Genomic DNA, 20,125 nt, shown 5'->3' on the forward strand with positions numbered 1-20,125 from the left:
AGATAACCACCTTTTTCGGCCTTCCAGCAAAAAGAGCATTAACTCCAATTTCTTTTCCTTCCCAATTCTTGAGAAGACAAATACACTTTTCTTCAGACTTCAGTGTTACGTCAAATACCTTTTTAAACTTGATTTCTTGCATACAAAAAATGTCCTCTTCAATGATCGTCCCATACTTGAACAGAATATCCAAGATCTGATTCTCCTCCAACGAAAAATCCTCTAACTCCGTCTTCACATAGAACCGTAAACAGTTCCTCTTCCTCGTCAACTCCATCTTCTTCCTCCAAAAGAACTGCCCCCCACAGCTATGTGTGGTGACACGATGATCGCCTCTCGTTGCCCAGGGACTAATCCGACTCCCCAATAGCAGCAGGAGGGTGAAGCCCTGCCGTTAGACAAAGCGATCCCCCCAGGCCAAGGAGCCGGGTACCCTGGGCACCTCCTAGCCAAGGCCAAGGCAGCAACTGGTAGATCACTGCACCTGATCTTAGCCAAAAGGCCGAGAAGCGATAACCAGAATTGGTTTCAAACTACGGAGCCACCCAAGGATCCTGAAAAGTCCATTTGTGGAGATGAGCTCCTGGACTCCCGTTAAGAAGACATGTTGTCAACCTCTAGATCCCTTACATGCCTGCACTTTTCGGCTTGCTGCTGCTGCAATCCACGCGTTTTAGATCTGCATAACTCCACCTCTTTAAACACAGCACCTTCACCCCCTGCTGTTCCCACCCGCCTCAACACCGTTGGAAGGGAGGAGAACCAATTAAGGCGGGGGGTGGGGTGGAACGAGCAGCTGTCTACCCTTAGCAGGAGGGCTCCTGATTACATACCTCTCCTGCTGCTGCTGCTGCTGGCTGTCCAGCAGCAGACTGAAGGTGGCTGCTGCTGTGCACAGGTATATAAAGGCTCAGAGCCTATTATGACACGCGCAGCCAGCGTTCCATTGCCACATTCCATCTACTGCAGGCAGGATACCTGGCTGGCTGAATGTCGCTGAGAAGCTCACAGAGACCGCCATAAGCAACAGTTTAACAGAATGCCACAGACTAATCAACCAAACTTTTTGGGTTGGGTTCTCTTTTATAGTCTGCAGGCATTAAATGAAAGAAGTCAGTGTTCCAGCAGAAGGAGACAACGTTTCAGAAAAGGCATTGTAGCAAACCAAAAAAGAAATTTTAAGCGCAGCAGAGTAACCAGCGCACATACCTGTTAGCTCAGGTGAGTTTAAAAGGCTGCTGTTGATAACAAGGGCATTTGCTAAATAGATGGTGTGTGTGCAACAATATACTGAAAGGTCAATTATATTGTGCAGCTTATCTCACCACCTGTAGTTATTTAGGTGAAAGCTCCAAAATGCTTGCCTAATATGTCTGTTTATCCAAAAGGAAGTAAAAAGGGAGAGCTAGAAAGATAGCATTGCATCACATTACATGGCAATGCAATGCACAGTTGCTGAAGTTGAACCAAAATGAGCTTGTAATCTGGCTTCTGCAACTTTGAACATGAAAAATCCAATGAGGAGAAGAAAAGCAAAGCCAAAGAGTCCATCCCAAAATCCGACAAACAAGCAAAATGAACAAAAAACATTGAATTCAATTCTTTCTGATTTTAGAAACTGCATTAAAGAAGGGGTGCACCGGTCCTGGAGATACTGCAATACCAGGTCAATGCGTGGAGTGGACAGAGCAAGCTCTTTTTCCATCTCCCTGTTCTAAAAATCCATTTAATATATGGTCCCCAGATAGGGGACGTATCAGATATTAAACTGATAAGAACAGATACTACACTTGATCTTAGCCAAAAGGCCGAGAAGCGATAACCAGAATTGGTTTCAAACTACGGAGCCACCCAAGGATCCTGAAAAGTCCATTTGTGGAGATGAGCTCCTGGACTCCCGTTAAGAAGACATGTTGTCAACCTCTAGATCCCTTACATGCCTGCACTTTTCGGCTTGCTGCTGTTGCAATCCACGCGTTTTAGATCTGCATAACTCCACCTCTTTAAACACAGCACCTTCACCCCCTGCTGTTCCCACCCGCCTCAACACCGTTGGAAGGGAGGAGAACCAATTAAGGCGGGGGGTGGGGTGGAACGAGCAGCTGTCTACCCTTAGCAGGAGGGCTCCTGATTACATACCTCTCCTGCTGCTGCTGCTGCTGGCTGTCCAGCAGCAGACTGAAGGTGGCTGCTGCTGTGCACAGGTATATAAAGGCTCAGAGCCTATTATGACACGCGCAGCCAGCGTTCCATTGCCACATTCCATCTACTGCAGGCAGGATACCTGGCTGGCTGAATGTCGCTGAGAAGCTCACAGAGACCGCCATAAGCAACAGTTTAACAGAATGCCACAGACTAATCAACCAAACTTTTTGGGTTGGGTTCTCTTTTATAGTCTGCAGGCATTAAATGAAAGAAGTCAGTGTTCCAGCAGAAGGAGACAACGTTTCAGAAAAGGCATTGTAGCAAACCAAAAAAGAAATTTTAAGCGCAGCAGAGTAACCAGCGCACATACCTGTTAGCTCAGGTGAGTTTAAAAGGCTGCTGTTGATAACAAGGGCATTTGCTAAATAGATGGTGTGTGTGCAACAATATACTGAAAGGTCAATTATATTGTGCAGCTTATCTCACCACCTGTAGTTATTTAGGTGAAAGCTCCAAAATGCTTGCCTAATATGTCTGTTTATCCAAAAGGAAGTAAAAAGGGAGAGCTAGAAAGATAGCATTGCATCACATTACATGGCAATGCAATGCACAGTTGCTGAAGTTGAACCAAAATGAGCTTGTAATCTGGCTTCTGCAACTTTGAACATGAAAAATCCAATGAGGAGAAGAAAAGCAAAGCCAAAGAGTCCATCCCAAAATCCGACAAACAAGCAAAATGAACAAAAAACATTGAATTCAATTCTTTCTGATTTTAGAAACTGCATTAAAGAAGGGGTGCACCGGTCCTGGAGATACTGCAATACCAGGTCAATGCGTGGAGTGGACAGAGCAAGCTCTTTTTCCATCTCCCTGTTCTAAAAATCCATTTAATATATGGTCCCCAGATAGGGGACGTATCAGATATTAAACTGATAAGAACAGATACTACACTTGATCTTAGCCAAAAGGCCGAGAAGCGATAACCAGAATTGGTTTCAAACTACGGAGCCACCCAAGGATCCTGAAAAGTCCATTTGTGGAGATGAGCTCCTGGACTCCCGTTAAGAAGACATGTTGTCAACCTCTAGATCCCTTACATGCCTGCACTTTTCGGCTTGCTGCTGCTGCAATCCACGCGTTTTAGATCTGCATAACTCCACCTCTTTAAACACAGCACCTTCACCCCCTGCTGTTCCCACCCGCCTCAACACCGTTGGAAGGGAGGAGAACCAATTAAGGCGGGGGGTGGGGTGGAACGAGCAGCTGTCTACCCTTAGCAGGAGGGCTCCTGATTACATACCTCTCCTGCTGCTGCTGCTGCTGGCTGTCCAGCAGCAGACTGAAGGTGGCTGCTGCTGTGCACAGGTATATAAAGGCTCAGAGCCTATTATGACACGCGCAGCCAGCGTTCCATTGCCACATTCCATCTACTGCAGGCAGGATACCTGGCTGGCTGAATGTCGCTGAGAAGCTCACAGAGACCGCCATAAGCAACAGTTTAACAGAATGCCACAGACTAATCAACCAAACTTTTTGGGTTGGGTTCTCTTTTATAGTCTGCAGGCATTAAATGAAAGAAGTCAGTGTTCCAGCAGAAGGAGACAACGTTTCAGAAAAGGCATTGTAGCAAACCAAAAAAGAAATTTTAAGCGCAGCAGAGTAACCAGCGCACATACCTGTTAGCTCAGGTGAGTTTAAAAGGCTGCTGTTGATAACAAGGGCATTTGCTAAATAGATGGTGTGTGTGCAACAATATACTGAAAGGTCAATTATATTGTGCAGCTTATCTCACCACCTGTAGTTATTTAGGTGAAAGCTCCAAAATGCTTGCCTAATATGTCTGTTTATCCAAAAGGAAGTAAAAAGGGAGAGCTAGAAAGATAGCATTGCATCACATTACATGGCAATGCAATGCACAGTTGCTGAAGTTGAACCAAAATGAGCTTGTAATCTGGCTTCTGCAACTTTGAACATGAAAAATCCAATGAGGAGAAGAAAAGCAAAGCCAAAGAGTCCATCCCAAAATCCGACAAACAAGCAAAATGAACAAAAAACATTGAATTCAATTCTTTCTGATTTTAGAAACTGCATTAAAGAAGGGGTGCACCGGTCCTGGAGATACTGCAATACCAGGTCAATGCGTGGAGTGGACAGAGCAAGCTCTTTTTCCATCTCCCTGTTCTAAAAATCCATTTAATATATGGTCCCCAGATAGGGGACGTATCAGATATTAAACTGATAAGAACAGATACTACACTTGATCTTAGCCAAAAGGCCGAGAAGCGATAACCAGAATTGGTTTCAAACTACGGAGCCACCCAAGGATCCTGAAAAGTCCATTTGTGGAGATGAGCTCCTGGACTCCCGTTAAGAAGACATGTTGTCAACCTCTAGATCCCTTACATGCCTGCACTTTTCGGCTTGCTGCTGCTGCAATCCACGCGTTTTAGATCTGCATAACTCCACCTCTTTAAACACAGCACCTTCACCCCCTGCTGTTCCCACCCGCCTCAACACCGTTGGAAGGGAGGAGAACCAATTAAGGCGGGGGGTAGGGTGGAACGAGCAGCTGTCTACCCTTAGCAGGAGGGCTCCTGATTACATACCTCTCCTGCTGCTGCTGCTGCTGGCTGTCCAGCAGCAGACTGAAGGTGGCTGCTGCTGTGCACAGGTATATAAAGGCTCAGAGCCTATTATGACACGCGCAGCCAGCGTTCCATTGCCACATTCCATCTACTGCAGGCAGGATACCTGGCTGGCTGAATGTCGCTGAGAAGCTCACAGAGACCGCCATAAGCAACAGTTTAACAGAATGCCACAGACTAATCAACCAAACTTTTTGGGTTGGGTTCTCTTTTATAGTCTGCAGGCATTAAATGAAAGAAGTCAGTGTTCCAGCAGAAGGAGACAACGTTTCAGAAAAGGCATTGTAGCAAACCAAAAAAGAAATTTTAAGCGCAGCAGAGTAACCAGCGCACATACCTGTTAGCTCAGGTGAGTTTAAAAGGCTGCTGTTGATAACAAGGGCATTTGCTAAATAGATGGTGTGTGTGCAACAATATACTGAAAGGTCAATTATATTGTGCAGCTTATCTCACCACCTGTAGTTATTTAGGTGAAAGCTCCAAAATGCTTGCCTAATATGTCTGTTTATCCAAAAGGAAGTAAAAAGGGAGAGCTAGAAAGATAGCATTGCATCACATTACATGGCAATGCAATGCACAGTTGCTGAAGTTGAACCAAAATGAGCTTGTAATCTGGCTTCTGCAACTTTGAACATGAAAAATCCAATGAGGAGAAGAAAAGCAAAGCCAAAGAGTCCATCCCAAAATCCGACAAACAAGCAAAATGAACAAAAAACATTGAATTCAATTCTTTCTGATTTTAGAAACTGCATTAAAGAAGGGGTGCACCGGTCCTGGAGATACTGCAATACCAGGTCAATGCGTGGAGTGGACAGAGCAAGCTCTTTTTCCATCTCCCTGTTCTAAAAATCCATTTAATATATGGTCCCCAGATAGGGGACGTATCAGATATTAAACTGATAAGAACAGATACTACACTTGATCTTAGCCAAAAGGCCGAGAAGCGATAACCAGAATTGGTTTCAAACTACGGAGCCACCCAAGGATCCTGAAAAGTCCATTTGTGGAGATGAGCTCCTGGACTCCCGTTAAGAAGACATGTTGTCAACCTCTAGATCCCTTACATGCCTGCACTTTTCGGCTTGCTGCTGCTGCAATCCACGCGTTTTAGATCTGCATAACTCCACCTCTTTAAACACAGCACCTTCACCCCCTGCTGTTCCCACCCGCCTCAACACCGTTGGAAGGGAGGAGAACCAATTAAGGCGGGGGGTGGGGTGGAACGAGCAGCTGTCTACCCTTAGCAGGAGGGCTCCTGATTACATACCTCTCCTGCTGCTGCTGCTGCTGGCTGTCCAGCAGCAGACTGAAGGTGGCTGCTGCTGTGCACAGGTATATAAAGGCTCAGAGCCTATTATGACACGCGCAGCCAGCGTTCCATTGCCACATTCCATCTACTGCAGGCAGGATACCTGGCTGGCTGAATGTCGCTGAGAAGCTCACAGAGACCGCCATAAGCAACAGTTTAACAGAATGCCACAGACTAATCAACCAAACTTTTTGGGTTGGGTTCTCTTTTATAGTCTGCAGGCATTAAATGAAAGAAGTCAGTGTTCCAGCAGAAGGAGACAACGTTTCAGAAAAGGCATTGTAGCAAACCAAAAAAGAAATTTTAAGTGCAGCAGAGTAACCAGCGCACATACCTGTTAGCTCAGGTGAGTTTAAAAGGCTGCTGTTGATAACAAGGGCATTTGCTAAATAGATGGTGTGTGTGCAACAATATACTGAAAGGTCAATTATATTGTGCAGCTTATCTCACCACCTGTAGTTATTTAGGTGAAAGCTCCAAAATGCTTGCCTAATATGTCTGTTTATCCAAAAGGAAGTAAAAAGGGAGAGCTAGAAAGATAGCATTGCATCACATTACATGGCAATGCAATGCACAGTTGCTGAAGTTGAACCAAAATGAGCTTGTAATCTGGCTTCTGCAATTTTGAACATGAAAAATCCAATGAGGAGAAGAAAAGCAAAGCCAAAGAGTCCATCCCAAAATCCGACAAACAAGCAAAATGAACAAAAAACATTGAATTCAATTCTTTCTAATTTTAGAAACTGCATTAAAGAAGGGGTGCACCGATCCTGGAGATACTGCAATACCAGGTCAATGCGTGGAGTGGACAGAGCAAGCTCTTTTTCCATCTCCCTGTTCTAAAAATCCATTTAATATATGGTCCCCAGATAGGGGACGTATCAGATATTAAACTGATAAGAACAGATACTACACTTGATCTTAGCCAAAAGGCCGAGAAGCGATAACCAGAATTGGTTTCAAACTACGGAGCCACCCAAGGATCCTGAAAAGTCCATTTGTGGAGATGAGCTCCTGGACTCCCGTTAAGAAGACATGTTGTCAACCTCTAGATCCCTTACATGCCTGCACTTTTCGGCTTGCTGCTGCTGCAATCCACGCGTTTTAGATCTGCATAACTCCACCTCTTTAAACACAGCACCTTCACCCCCTGCTGTTCCCACCTGCCTCAACACCGTTGGAAGGGAGGAGAACCAATTAAGGCGGGGGGTGGGGTGGAACGAGCAGCTGTCTACCCTTAGCAGGAGGGCTCCTGATTACATACCTCTCCTGCTGCTGCTGCTGCTGGCTGTCCAGCAGCAGACTGAAGGTGGCTGCTGCTGTGCACAGGTATATAAAGGCTCAGAGCCTATTATGACACACGCAGCCAGCGTTCCATTGCCACATTCCATCTACTGCAGGCAGGATACCTGGCTGGCTGAATGTCGCTGAGAAGCTCACAGAGACCGCCATAAGCAACAGTTTAACAAAATGCCACAGACTAATCAACCAAACTTTTTGGGTTGGGTTCTCTTTTATAGTCTGCAGGCATTAAATGAAAGAAGTCAGTGTTCCAGCAGAAGGAGACAACGTTTCAGAAAAGGCATTGTAGCAAACCAAAAAAGAAATTTTAAGCGCAGCAGAGTAACCAGCGCACATACCTGTTAGCTCAGGTGAGTTTAAAAGGCTGCTGTTGATAACAAGGGCATTTGCTAAATAGATGGTGTGTGTGCAACAATATACTGAAAGGTCAATTATATTGTGCAGCTTATCTCACCACCTGTAGTTATTTAGGTGAAAGCTCCAAAATGCTTGCCTAATATGTCTGTTTATCCAAAAGGAAGTAAAAAGGGAGAGCTAGAAAGATAGCATTGCATCACATTACATGGCAATGCAATGCACAGTTGCTGAAGTTGAACCAAAATGAGCTTGTAATCTGGCTTCTGCAACTTTGAACATGAAAAATCCAATGAGGAGAAGAAAAGCAAAGCCAAAGAGTCCATCCCAAAATCCGACAAACAAGCAAAATGAACAAAAAACATTGAATTCAATTCTTTCTGATTTTAGAAACTGCATTAAAGAAGGGGTGCACCGGTCCTGGAGATACTGCAATACCAGGTCAATGCGTGGAGTGGACAGAGCAAGCTCTTTTTCCATCTCCCTGTTCTAAAAATCCATTTAATATATGGTCCCCAGATAGGGGACGTATCAGATATTAAACTGATAAGAACAGATACTACACTTGATCTTAGCCAAAAGGCCGAGAAGCGATAACCAGAATTGGTTTCAAACTACGGAGCCACCCAAGGATCCTGAAAAGTCCATTTGTGGAGATGAGCTCCTGGACTCCCGTTAAGAAGACATGTTGTCAACCTCTAGATCCCTTACATGCCTGCACTTTTCGGCTTGCTGCTGCTGCAATCCACGCGTTTTAGATCTGCATAACTCCACCTCTTTAAACACAGCACCTTCACCCCCTGCTGTTCCCACCCGCCTCAACACCGTTGGAAGGGAGGAGAACCAATTAAGGCGGGGGGTGGGGTGGAACGAGCAGCTGTCTACCCTTAGCAGGAGGGCTCCTGATTACATACCTCTCCTGCTGCTGCTGCTGCTGGCTGTCCAGCAGCAGACTGAAGGTGGCTGCTGCTGTGCACAGGTATATAAAGGCTCAGAGCCTATTATGACACGCGCAGCCAGCGTTCCATTGCCACATTCCATCTACTGCAGGCAGGATACCTGGTTGGCTGAATGTCGCTGAGAAGCTCACAGAGACCGCCATAAGCAACAGTTTAACAGAATGCCACAGACTAATCAACCAAACTTTTTGGGTTGGGTTCTCTTTTATAGTCTGCAGGCATTAAATGAAAGAAGTCTGTGTTCCAGCAGAAGGAGACAACGTTTCAGAAAAGGCATTGTAGCAAACCAAAAAAGAAATTTTAAGCGCAGCAGAGTAACCAGCGCACATACCTGTTAGCTCAGGTGAGTTTAAAAGGCTGCTGTTGATAACAAGGGCATTTGCTAAATAGATGGTGTGTGTGCAACAATATACTGAAAGGTCAATTATATTGTGCAGCTTATCTCACCACCTGTAGTTATTTAGGTGAAAGCTCCAAAATGCTTGCCTAATATGTCTGTTTATCCAAAAGGAAGTAAAAAGGGAGAGCTAGAAAGATAGCATTGCATCACATTACATGGCAATGCAATGCACAGTTGCTGAAGTTGAACCAAAATGAGCTTGTAATCTGGCTTCTGCAACTTTGAACATGAAAAATCCAATGAGGAGAAGAAAAGCAAAGCCAAAGAGTCTATCCCAAAATCCGACAAACAAGCAAAATGAACAAAAAACATTGAATTCAATTCTTTCTGATTTTAGAAACTGCATTAAAGAAGGGGTGCACCGGTCCTGGAGATACTGCAATACCAGGTCAATGCGTGGAGTGGACAGAGCAAGCTCTTTTTCCATCTCCCTGTTCTAAAAATCCATTTAATATATGGTCCCCAGATAGGGGACGTATCAGATATTAAACTGATAAGAACAGATACTACACTTGATCTTAGCCAAAAGGCCGAGAAGCGATAACCAGAATTGGTTTCAAACTACGGAGCCACCCAAGGATCCTGAAAAGTCCATTTGTGGAGATGAGCTCCTGGACTCCCGTTAAGAAGACATGTTGTCAACCTCTAGATCCCTTACATGCCTGCACTTTTCGGCTTGCTGCTGCTGCAATCCACGCGTTTTAGATCTGCATAACTCCACCTCTTTAAACACAGCACCTTCACCCCCTGCTGTTCCCACCCGCCTCAACACCGTTGGAAGGGAGGAGAACCAATTAAGGCGGGGGGTGGGGTGGAACGAGCAGCTGTCTACCCTTAGCAGGAGGGCTCCTGATTACATACCTCTCCTGCTGCTGCTGCTGCTGGCTGTCCAGCAGCAGACTGAAGGTGGCTGCTGCTGTGCACAGGTATATAAAGGCTCAGAGCCTATTATGACACGCGCAGCCAGCGTTCCATTGCCACATTCCATCTACTGCAGGCAGGATACCTGGCTGGCTGAATGTCGCTGAGAAGCTCACAGAGACCGCCATAAGCAACAGTTTAACAGAATGCCACAGACTAATCAACCAAACTTTTTGGGTTGGGTTCTCTTTTATAGTCTGCAGGCATTAAATGAAAGAAGTCAGTGTTCCAGCAGAAGGAGACAACGTTTCAGAAAAGGCATTGTAGCAAACCAAAAAAGAAATTTTAAGCGCAGCAGAGTAACCAGCGCACATACCTGTTAGCTCAGGTGAGTTTAAAAGGCTGCTGTTGATAACAAGGGCATTTGCTAAATAGATGGTGTGTGTGCAACAATATACTGAAAGGTCAATTATATTGTGCAGCTTATCTCACCACCTGTAGTTATTTAGGTGAAAGCTCCAAAATGCTTGCCTAATATGTCTGTTTATCCAAAAGGAAGTAAAAAGGGAGAGCTAGAAAGATAGCATTGCATCACATTACATGGCAATGCAATGCACAGTTGCTGAAGTTGAACCAAAATGAGCTTGTAATCTGGCTTCTGCAACTTTGAACATGAAAAATCCAATGAGGAGAAGAAAAGCAAAGCCAAAGAGTCCATCCCAAAATCCGACAAACAAGCAAAATGAACAAAAAACATTGAATTCAATTCTTTCTGATTTTAGAAACTGCATTAAAGAAGGGGTGCACCGGTCCTGGAGATACTGCAATACCAGGTCAATGCGTGGAGTGGACAGAGCAAGCTCTTTTTCCATCTCCCTGTTCTAAAAATCCATTTAATATATGGTCCCCAGATAGGGGACGTATCAGATATTAAACTGATAAGAACAGATACTACACTTGATCTTAGCCAAAAGGCCGAGAAGCGATAACCAGAATTGGTTTCAAACTACGGAGCCACCCAAGGATCCTGAAAAGTCCATTTGTGGAGATGAGCTCCTGGACTCCCGTTAAGAAGACATGTTGTCAACCTCTAGATCCCTTACATGCCTGCACTTTTCGGCTTGCTGCTGCTGCAATCCACGCGTTTTAGATCTGCATAACTCCACCTCTTTAAACACAGCACCTTCACCCCCTGCTGTTCCCACCCGCCTCAACACTTTTGGAAGGGAGGAGAACCAATTAAGGCGGGGGGTGGGGTGGAACGAGCAGCTGTCTACCCTTAGCAGGAGGGCTCCTGATTACATACCTCTCCTGCTGCTGCTGCTGCTGGCTGTCCAGCAGCAGACTGAAGGTGGCTGCTGCTGTGCACAGGTATATAAAGGCTCAGAGCCTATTATGACACGCGCAGCCAGCGTTCCATTGCCACATTCCATCTACTGCAGGCAGGATACCTGGCTGGCTGAATGTCGCTGAGAAGCTCACAGAGACCGCCATAAGCAACAGTTTAACAGAATGCCACAGACTAATCAACCAAACTTTTTGGGTTGGGTTCTCTTTTATAGTCTGCAGGCATTAAATGAAAGAAGTCAGTGTTCCAGCAGAAGGAGACAACGTTTCAGAAAAGGCATTGTAGCAAACCAAAAAAGAAATTTTAAGCGCAGCAGAGTAACCAGCGCACATACCTGTTAGCTCAGATGAGTTTAAAAGGCTGCTGTTGATAACAAGGGCATTTGCTAAATAGATGGTGTGTGTGCAACAATATACTGAAAGGTCAATTATATTGTGCAGCTTATCTCACCACCTGTAGTTATTTAGGTGAAAGCTCCAAAATGCTTGCCTAATATGTCTGTTTATCCAAAAGGAAGTAAAAAGGGAGAGCTAGAAAGATAGCATTGCATCACATTACATGGCAATGCAATGCACAGTTGCTGAAGTTGAACCAAAATGAGCTTGTAATCTGGCTTCTGCAACTTTGAACATGAAAAATCCAATGAGGAGAAGAAAAGCAAAGCCAAAGAGTCCATCCCAAAATCCGACAAACAAGCAAAATCAACAAAAAACATTGAATTCAATTCTTTCTGATTTTAGAAACTGCATTAAAGAAGGGGTGCACCGGTCCTGGAGATACTGCAATACCAGGTCAATGCGTGGAGTGGACAGAGCAAGCTCTTTTTCCATCTCCCTGTTCTAAAAATCCATTTAATATATGGTCCCCAGATAGGGGACGTATCAGATATTAAACTGATAAGAACAGATACTACACTTGATCTTAGCCAAAAGGCCGAGAAGCGATAACCAGAATTGGTTTCAAACTACGGAGCCACCCAAGGATCCTGAAAAGTCCATTTGTGGAGATGAGCTCCTGGACTCCCGTTAAGAAGACATGTTGTCAACCTCTAGATCCCTTACATGCCTGCACTTTTCGGCTTGCTACTGCTGCAATCCACGCGTTTTAGATCTGCATAACTCCACCTCTTTAAACACAGCACCTTCACCCCCTGCTGTTCCCACCCGCCTCAACACCGTTGGAAGGGAGGAGAACCAATTAAGGCGGGGGGTGGGGTGGAACGAGCAGCTGTCTACCCTTAGCAGGAGGGCTCCTGATTACATACCTCTCCTGCTGCTGCTGCTGCTGCTGGCTGTCCAGCAGCAGACTGAAGGTGGCTGCTGCTGTGCACAGGTATATAAAGGCTCAGAGCCTATTATGACACGCGCAGCCAGCGTTCCATTGCCACATTCCATCTACTGCAGGCAGGATACCTGGCTGGCTGAATGTCGCTGAGAAGCTCACAGAGACCGCCATAAGCAACAGTTTAACAGAATGCCACAGACTAATCAACCAAACTTTTTGGGTTGGGTTCTCTTTTATAGTCTGCAGGCATTAAATGAAAGAAGTCAGTGTTCCAGCAGAAGGAGACAACGTTTCAGAAAAGGCATTGTAGCAAACCAAAAAAGAAATTTTAAGCGCAGCAGAGTAACCAGCGCACATACCTGTTAGCTCAGGTGAGTTTAAAAGGCTGCTGTTGATAACAAGGGCATTTGCTAAATAGATGGTGTGTGTGCAACAATATACTGAAAGGTCAATTATATTGTGCAGCTTATCTCACCACCTGTAGTTATTTAGGTGAAAGCTCCAAAATGCTTGCCTAATATGTCTGTTTATCCAAAAGGAAGTAAAAAGGGAGAGCTAGAAAGATAGCATTGCATCACATTACATGGCAATGCAATGCACAGTTGCTGAAGTTGAACCAAAATGAGCTTGTAATCTGGCTTCTGCAACTTTGAACATGAAAAATCCAATGAGGAGAAGAAAAGCAAAGCCAAAGAGTCCATCCCAAAATCCGACAAACAAGCAAAATGAACAAAAAACATTGAATTCAATTCTTTCTGATTTTAGAAACTGCATTAAAGAAGGGGTGCACCGGTCCTGGAGATACTGCAATACCAGGTCAATGCGTGGAGTGGACAGAGCAAGCTCTTTTTCCATCTCCCTGTTCTAAAAATCCATTTAATATATGGTCCCCAGATAGGGGACGTATCAGATATTAAACTGATAAGAACAGATACTACACTTGATCTTAGCCAAAAGGCCGAGAAGCGATAACCAGAATTGGTTTCAAACTACGGAGCCACCCAAGGATCCTGAAAAGTCCATTTGTGGAGATGAGCTCCTGGACTCCCGTTAAGAAGACATGTTGTCAACCTCTAGATCCCTTACATGCCTGCACTTTTCGGCTTGCTGCTGCTGCAATCCACGCGTTTTAGATCTGCATAACTCCACCTCTTTAAACACAGCACCTTCACCCCCTGCTGTTCCCACCCGCCTCAACACCGTTGGAAGGGAGGAGAACCAATTAAGGCAGGGGGTGGGGTGGAACGAGCAGCTGTCTACCCTTAGCAGGAGGGCTCCTGATTACATACCTCTCCTGCTGCTGCTGCTGCTGGCTGTCCAGCAGCAGACTGAAGGTGGCTGCTGCTGTGCACAGGTATATAAAGGCTCAGAGCCTATTATGACACGCGCAGCCAGCGTTCCATTGCCACATTCCATCTACTGCAGGCAGGATACCTGGCTGGCTGAATGTCGCTGAGAAGCTCACAGAGACCGCCATAAGCAACAGTTTAACAGAATGCCACAGACTAATCAACCAAACTTTTTGGGTTGGGTTCTCTTTTATAGTCTGCAGGCATTAAATGAAAGAAGTCAGTGTTCCAGCAGAAGGAGACAACGTTTCAGAAAAGGCATTGTAGCAAACCAAAAAAGAAATTTTAAGCGCAGCAGAGTAACCAGCGCACATACCTGTTAGCTCAGGTGAGTTTAAAAGGCTGCTGTTGATAACAAGGGCATTTGCTAAATAGATGGTGTGTGTGCAACAATATACTGAAAGGTCAATTATATTGTGCAGCTTATCTCACCACCTGTAGTTATTTAGGTGAAAGCTCCAAAATGCTTGCCTAATATGTCTGTTTATCCAAAAGGAAGTAAAAAGGGAGAGCTAGAAAGATAGCATTGCATCACATTACATGGCAATGCAATGCACAGTTGCTGAAGTTGAACCAAAATGAGCTTGTAATCTGGCTTCTGCAACTTTGAACATGAAAAATCCAATGAGGAGAAGAAAAGCAAAGCCAAAGAGTCCATCCCAAAATCCGACAAACAAGCAAAATGAACAAAAAACATTGAATTCAATTCTTTCTGATTTTAGAAACTGCATTAAAGAAGGGGTGCACCGGTCCTGGAGATACTGCAATACCAGGTCAATGCGTGGAGTGGACAGAGCAAGCTCTTTTTCCATCTCCCTGTTCTAAAAATCCATTTAATATATGGTCCCCAGATAGGGGACGTATCAGATATTAAACTGATAAGAACAGATTTTTTTTTTGTCGAAAGCCCGAATTCGTGTACAAAACCCGAGTGCGCTTAAAAAAGTGACAAGTGCCACAAAAAAAGTGCACTAGGATGCTGGTCTTCTTGAAACCCTCTCCAAAAGGAGAAGGGTCCCCCAAACCATTCCCCGTCCCTCCGAGCCAGAAGGCCACAGCGAGGAACAGGGACAAATAGCCACCTCCAGCCGGAGCCAGAGGCGACCCAATCTTACCCCCAGCACCTGCCCGAGTTCTCACCCGAGCAAGGCACTGGGAGTCAAAGACTGTGCTCCCCTCCCGGAAGAGGGGAGCCAACAACGCTCTCCTCCCGAAAGAGGAGAGCCAAGGGGGTTCAGGGGGGAGCGGAACCTGATGGCCACACACTCCCCCCCTAGACCTGCCAAGAGAGGAACCCGTAAGGGAACCGCATCCCGACAAAATCCTAGTAGGACGTAACACACGTGAATAAGTGGAAACACAGTGACAAAGAAATTTAAATAAATAGTGAAGGTTTCACAGTATAATACTGCCCGGACCTTCGACCGGGAATTGAAAAATTCCCCATCCTAAGGCCAGAAGGCCCGGAATAAGGGTGTGTGTGAAGAAAGAAATATTGAAGTGCTAGTGCAAATGTGCCATAAACTCAAGTGGGGTTCCCAATCCCAGTGAGTTAAGGCACCCCAGGGTCACCACTCCTGGGGCACTTCACACTTCGGGCTTTCGATCTTCCCCGGCCCAATGGCGTCGATCCTGGGGGGCCATGCTTTCCACCAGATGACTATATTAGCCACCTGGCGTACTAACAAGCGCCTAAACCCCAGTGTGCATAATGTATCAATCTACTAGGGCGGCCAACATCCAAAACCGCCTTTTCGAAAGATACTACACTTGATCTTAGCCAAAAGGCCGAGAAGCGATAACCAGAATTGGTTTCAAACTACGGAGCCACCCAAGGATCCTGAAAAGTCCATTTGTGGAGATGAGCTCCTGGACTCCCGTTAAGAAGACATGTTGTCAACCTCTAGATCCCTTACATGCCTGCACTTTTCGGCTTGCTGCTGCTGCAATCCACGCGTTTTAGATCTGCATAACTCCACCTCTTTAAACACAGCACCTTCACCCCCTGCTGTTCCCACCCGCCTCAACACCGTTGGAAGGGAGGAGAACCAATTAAGGCGGGGGGTGGGGTGGAACGAGCAGCTGTCTACCCTTAGCAGGAGGGCTCCTGATTACATACCTCTCCTGCTGCTGCTGCTGCTGGCTGTCCAGCAGCAGACTGAAGGTGGCTGCTGCTGTGCACAGGTATATAAAGGCTCAGAGCCTATTATGACACGCGCAGCCAGCGTTCCATTGCCACATTCCATCTACTGCAGGCAGGATACCTGGCTGGCTGAATGTCGCTGAGAAGCTCACAGAGACCGCCATAAGCAACAGTTTAACAGAATGCCACAGACTAATCAACCAAACTTTTTGGGTTGGGTTCTCTTTTATAGTCTGCAGGCATTAAATGAAAGAAGTCAGTGTTCCAGCAGAAGGAGACAACGTTTCAGAAAAGGCATTGTAGCAAACCAAAAAAGAAATTTTAAGCGCAGCAGAGTAACCAGCGCACATACCTGTTAGCTCAGGTGAGTTTAAAAGGCTGCTGTTGATATCAAGGGCATTTGCTAAATAGATGGTGTGTGTGCAACAATATACTGAAAGGTCAATTATATTGTGCAGCTTATCTCACCACCTGTAGTTATTTAGGTGAAAGCTCCAAAATGCTTGCCTAATATGTCTGTTTATCCAAAAGGAAGTAAAAAGGGAGAGCTAGAAAGATAGCATTGCATCACATTACATGGCAATGCAATGCACAGTTGCTGAAGTTGAACCAAAATGAGCTTGTAATCTGGCTTCTGCAACTTTGAACATGAAAAATCCAATGAGGAGAAGAAAAGCAAAGCCAAAGAGTCCATCCCAAAATCCGACAAACAAGCAAAATGAACAAAAAACATTGAATTCAATTCTTTCTGATTTTAGAAACTGCATTAAAGAAGGGGTGCACCGGTCCTGGAGATACTGCAATACCAGGTCAATGCGTGGAGTGGACAGAGCAAGCTCTTTTTCCATCTCCCTGTTCTAAAAATCCATTTAATATATGGTCCCCAGATAGGGGACGTATCAGATATTAAACTGATAAGAACAGATACTACACTTGATCTTAGCCAAAAGGCCGAGAAGCGATAACCAGAATTGGTTTCAAACTACGGAGCCACCCAAGGATCCTGAAAAGTCCATTTGTGGAGATGAGCTCCTGGACTCCCGTTAAGAAGACATGTTGTCAACCTCTAGATCCCTTACATGCCTGCACTTTTCGGCTTGCTGCTGCTGCAATCCACGCGTTTTAGATCTGCATAACTCCACCTCTTTTAACACAGCACCTTCACCCCCTGCTGTTCCCACCCGCCTCAACACCGTTGGAAGGGAGGAGAACCAATTAAGGCGGGGGGTGGGGTGGAACGAGCAGCTGTCTACCCTTAGCAGGAGGGCTCCTGATTACATACCTCTCCTGCTGCTGCTGCTGCTGGCTGTCCAGCAGCAGACTGAAGGTGGCTGCTGCTGTGCACAGGTATATAAAGGCTCAGAGCCTATTATGACACGCGCAGCCAGCGTTCCATTGCCACATTCCATCTACTGCAGGCAGGATACCTGGCTGGCTGAATGTCGCTGAGAAGCTCACAGAGACCGCCATAAGCAACAGTTTAACAGAATGCCACAGACTAATCAACCAAACTTTTTGGGTTGGGTTCTCTTTTATAGTCTGCAGGCATTAAATGAAAGAAGTCAGTGTTCCAGCAGAAGGAGACAACGTTTCAGAAAAGGCATTGTAGCAAACCAAAAAAGAAATTTTAAGCGCAGCAGAGTAACCAGCACACATACCTGTTAGCTCAGGTGAGTTTAAAAGGCTGCTGTTGATAACAAGGGCATTTGCTAAATAGATGGTGTGTGTGCAACAATATACTGAAAGGTCAATTATATTGTGCAGCTTATCTCACCACCTGTAGTTATTTAGGTGAAAGCTCCAAAATGCTTGCCTAATATGTCTGTTTATCCAAAAGGAAGTAAAAAGGGAGAGCTAGAAAGATAGCATTGCATCACATTACATGGCAATGCAATGCACAGTTGCTGAAGTTGAACCAAAATGAGCTTGTAATCTGGCTTCTGCAACTTTGAACATGAAAAATCCAATGAGGAGAAGAAAAGCAAAGCCAAAGAGTCCATCCCAAAATCCGACAAACAAGCAAAATGAACAAAAAACATTGAATTCAATTCTTTCTGATTTTAGAAACTGCATTAAAGAAGGGGTGCACCGGTCCTGGAGATACTGCAATACCAGGTCAATGCGTGGAGTGGACAGAGCAAGCTCTTTTTCCATCTCCCTGTTCTAAAAATCCATTTAATATATGGTCCCCAGATAGGGGACGTATCAGATATTAAACTGATAAGAACAGATACTACACTTGATCTTAGCCAAAAGGCCGAGAAGCGATAACCAGAATTGGTTTCAAACTACGGAGCCACCCAAGGATCCTGAAAAGTCCATTTGTGGAGATGAGCTCCTGGACTCCCGTTAAGAAGACATGTTGTCAACCTCTAGATCCCTTACATGCCTGCACTTTTCGGCTTGCTGCTGCTGCAATCCACGCGTTTTAGATCTGCATAACTCCACCTCTTTAAACACAGCACCTTCACCCCCTGCTGTTCCCACCCGCCTCAACACCGTTGGAAGGGAGGAGAACCAATTAAGGCGGGGGGTGGGGTGGAACGAGCAGCTGTCTACCCTTAGCAGGAGGGCTCCTGATTACATACCTCTCCTGCTGCTGCTGCTGCTGGCTGTCCAGCAGCAGACTGAAGGTGGCTGCTGCTGTGCACAGGTATATAAAGGCTCAGAGCCTATTATGACACGCGCAGCCAGCGTTCCATTGCCACATTCCATCTACTGCAGGCAGGATACCTGACTGGCTGAATGTCGCTGAGAAGCTCACAGAGACCGCCATAAGCAACAGTTTAACAGAATGCCACAGACTAATCAACCAAACTTTTTGGGTTGGGTTCTGTTTTATAGTCTGCAGGCATTAAATGAAAGAAGTCAGTGTTCCAGCAGAAGGAGACAACGTTTCAGAAAAGGCATTGTAGCAAACCAAAAAAGAAATTTTAAGCGCAGCAGAGTAACCAGCGCACATACCTGTTAGCTCAGGTGAGTTTAAAAGGCTGCTGTTGATAACAAGGGCATTTGCTAAATAGATGGTGTGTGTGCAACAATATACTGAAAGGTCAATTATATTGTGCAGCTTATCTCACCACCTGTAGTTATTTAGGTGAAAGCTCCAAAATGCTTGCCTAATATGTCTGTTTATCCAAAAGGAAGTAAAAAGGGAGAGCTAGAAAGATAGCATTGCATCACATTACATGGCAATGCAATGCACAGTTGCTGAAGTTGAACCAAAATGAGCTTGTAATCTGGCTTCTGCAACTTTGAACATGAAAAATCCAATGAGGAGAAGAAAAGCAAAGCCAAAGAGTCCATCCCAAAATCCGACAAACAAGCAAAATGAACAAAAAACATTGAATTCAATTCTTTCTGATTTTAGAAACTGCATTAAAGAAGGGGTGCACCGGTCCTGGAGATACTGCAATACCAGGTCAATGCGTGGAGTGGACAGAGCAAGCTCTTTTTCCATCTCCCTGTTCTAAAAATCCATTTAATATATGGTCCCCAGATAGGGGACGTATCAGATATTAAACTGATAAGAACTGATTTTTTTAATTGAATGCGTCAGAAGACGCGACATAAATTAAATTCCATATGCATGGATAACCAAAAAAATGTCGCCTACGCCTTCATCATCCGAATTCAACTTTTTGTTTTTTTTAAGAAAATTTAATGATAATTAATAAATAAAACATAACATAACATATCCTTACATCAACAACAAAAAACTTCCAACAAAAACATCAACTCAACATTTTTCTTCTTCCACGTTTCTTCTTCCTCCATGACATGTCCAACAATTTCCAGTCAAAACCTTGCAGCAAAATCTTTTCATCTTCTTCAGCTTCAGCACTGGTATCAACACAATCCTGCATTACTTTCTCTTTTCCCTTATCATCCACCTTCCTTTTTTCCTTAACGTCTTTACTTCTAGGTACTCTCTCCAGTCTGCAAAACATAGAGTCCCCAACTCCTGAGAACTCCTGCTTCTCTCCCACAAACTCCTTCTTATTTTCAACTACTTGTATATCTTTG

General features: G+C 45.0%; 14 non-coding genes and 1 pseudogene across 14 annotated transcripts; all 15 read right to left on the minus strand.

Annotated features, from left to right (window-relative positions):
• Nucleotides 1-1,629: 1,629 nt before the first annotated feature.
• LOC141219950 (U2 spliceosomal RNA) lies at nt 1,630-1,820 on the minus strand. The gene has a single exon (XR_012288325.1). It is a non-coding gene; the product is annotated as a U2 spliceosomal RNA (small nuclear RNA).
• A 1,115-nt stretch (nt 1,821-2,935) lies between these two features.
• Nucleotides 2,936-3,126, minus strand: LOC141219961 (U2 spliceosomal RNA). Its single transcript, XR_012288336.1, has one exon. It is a non-coding gene; the product is annotated as a U2 spliceosomal RNA (small nuclear RNA).
• Nucleotides 3,127-4,241: 1,115 nt separating this feature from the next.
• LOC141219972 (U2 spliceosomal RNA) lies at nt 4,242-4,432 on the minus strand. The gene has a single exon (XR_012288347.1). It is a non-coding gene; the product is annotated as a U2 spliceosomal RNA (small nuclear RNA).
• Nucleotides 4,433-5,547: 1,115 nt separating this feature from the next.
• On the minus strand, nt 5,548-5,738 carry LOC141219985 (U2 spliceosomal RNA). Its single transcript, XR_012288359.1, has one exon. It is a non-coding gene; the product is annotated as a U2 spliceosomal RNA (small nuclear RNA).
• A 1,115-nt stretch (nt 5,739-6,853) lies between these two features.
• LOC141220207 (U2 spliceosomal RNA) lies at nt 6,854-7,044 on the minus strand. Its single transcript, XR_012288577.1, has one exon. It is a non-coding gene; the product is annotated as a U2 spliceosomal RNA (small nuclear RNA).
• A 1,115-nt stretch (nt 7,045-8,159) lies between these two features.
• Nucleotides 8,160-8,350, minus strand: LOC141219996 (U2 spliceosomal RNA). Its single transcript, XR_012288370.1, has one exon. It is a non-coding gene; the product is annotated as a U2 spliceosomal RNA (small nuclear RNA).
• Nucleotides 8,351-9,465: 1,115 nt separating this feature from the next.
• Nucleotides 9,466-9,656, minus strand: LOC141220008 (U2 spliceosomal RNA). The gene has a single exon (XR_012288381.1). It is a non-coding gene; the product is annotated as a U2 spliceosomal RNA (small nuclear RNA).
• A 1,115-nt stretch (nt 9,657-10,771) lies between these two features.
• On the minus strand, nt 10,772-10,962 carry LOC141220019 (U2 spliceosomal RNA). Its single transcript, XR_012288392.1, has one exon. It is a non-coding gene; the product is annotated as a U2 spliceosomal RNA (small nuclear RNA).
• A 1,115-nt stretch (nt 10,963-12,077) lies between these two features.
• On the minus strand, nt 12,078-12,268 carry LOC141220031 (U2 spliceosomal RNA). Its single transcript, XR_012288403.1, has one exon. It is a non-coding gene; the product is annotated as a U2 spliceosomal RNA (small nuclear RNA).
• A 1,118-nt stretch (nt 12,269-13,386) lies between these two features.
• Nucleotides 13,387-13,577, minus strand: LOC141220043 (U2 spliceosomal RNA). Its single transcript, XR_012288414.1, has one exon. It is a non-coding gene; the product is annotated as a U2 spliceosomal RNA (small nuclear RNA).
• Nucleotides 13,578-14,692: 1,115 nt separating this feature from the next.
• LOC141219659 (U2 spliceosomal RNA) lies at nt 14,693-14,874 on the minus strand. The gene has a single exon (XR_012288105.1). It is a non-coding gene; the product is annotated as a U2 spliceosomal RNA (small nuclear RNA).
• A 790-nt stretch (nt 14,875-15,664) lies between these two features.
• LOC141219749 (U2 spliceosomal RNA) lies at nt 15,665-15,756 on the minus strand (annotated as a pseudogene).
• Nucleotides 15,757-16,871: 1,115 nt separating this feature from the next.
• Nucleotides 16,872-17,062, minus strand: LOC141220054 (U2 spliceosomal RNA). Its single transcript, XR_012288426.1, has one exon. It is a non-coding gene; the product is annotated as a U2 spliceosomal RNA (small nuclear RNA).
• Nucleotides 17,063-18,177: 1,115 nt separating this feature from the next.
• LOC141220065 (U2 spliceosomal RNA) lies at nt 18,178-18,368 on the minus strand. The gene has a single exon (XR_012288438.1). It is a non-coding gene; the product is annotated as a U2 spliceosomal RNA (small nuclear RNA).
• A 1,115-nt stretch (nt 18,369-19,483) lies between these two features.
• On the minus strand, nt 19,484-19,670 carry LOC141219641 (U2 spliceosomal RNA). The gene has a single exon (XR_012288091.1). It is a non-coding gene; the product is annotated as a U2 spliceosomal RNA (small nuclear RNA).
• Between the last annotated feature and the right edge of the window lie 455 nt (nt 19,671-20,125).

The sequence above is a fragment of the Phyllobates terribilis genome, unplaced genomic scaffold (assembly GCF_046119375.1).
Source record: "Phyllobates terribilis strain yellow unplaced genomic scaffold, ASM4611937v1 Scaffold_277__1_contigs__length_2500907, whole genome shotgun sequence".
NCBI classification, from domain to species: Eukaryota; Metazoa; Chordata; class Amphibia; order Anura; family Dendrobatidae; genus Phyllobates; species Phyllobates terribilis.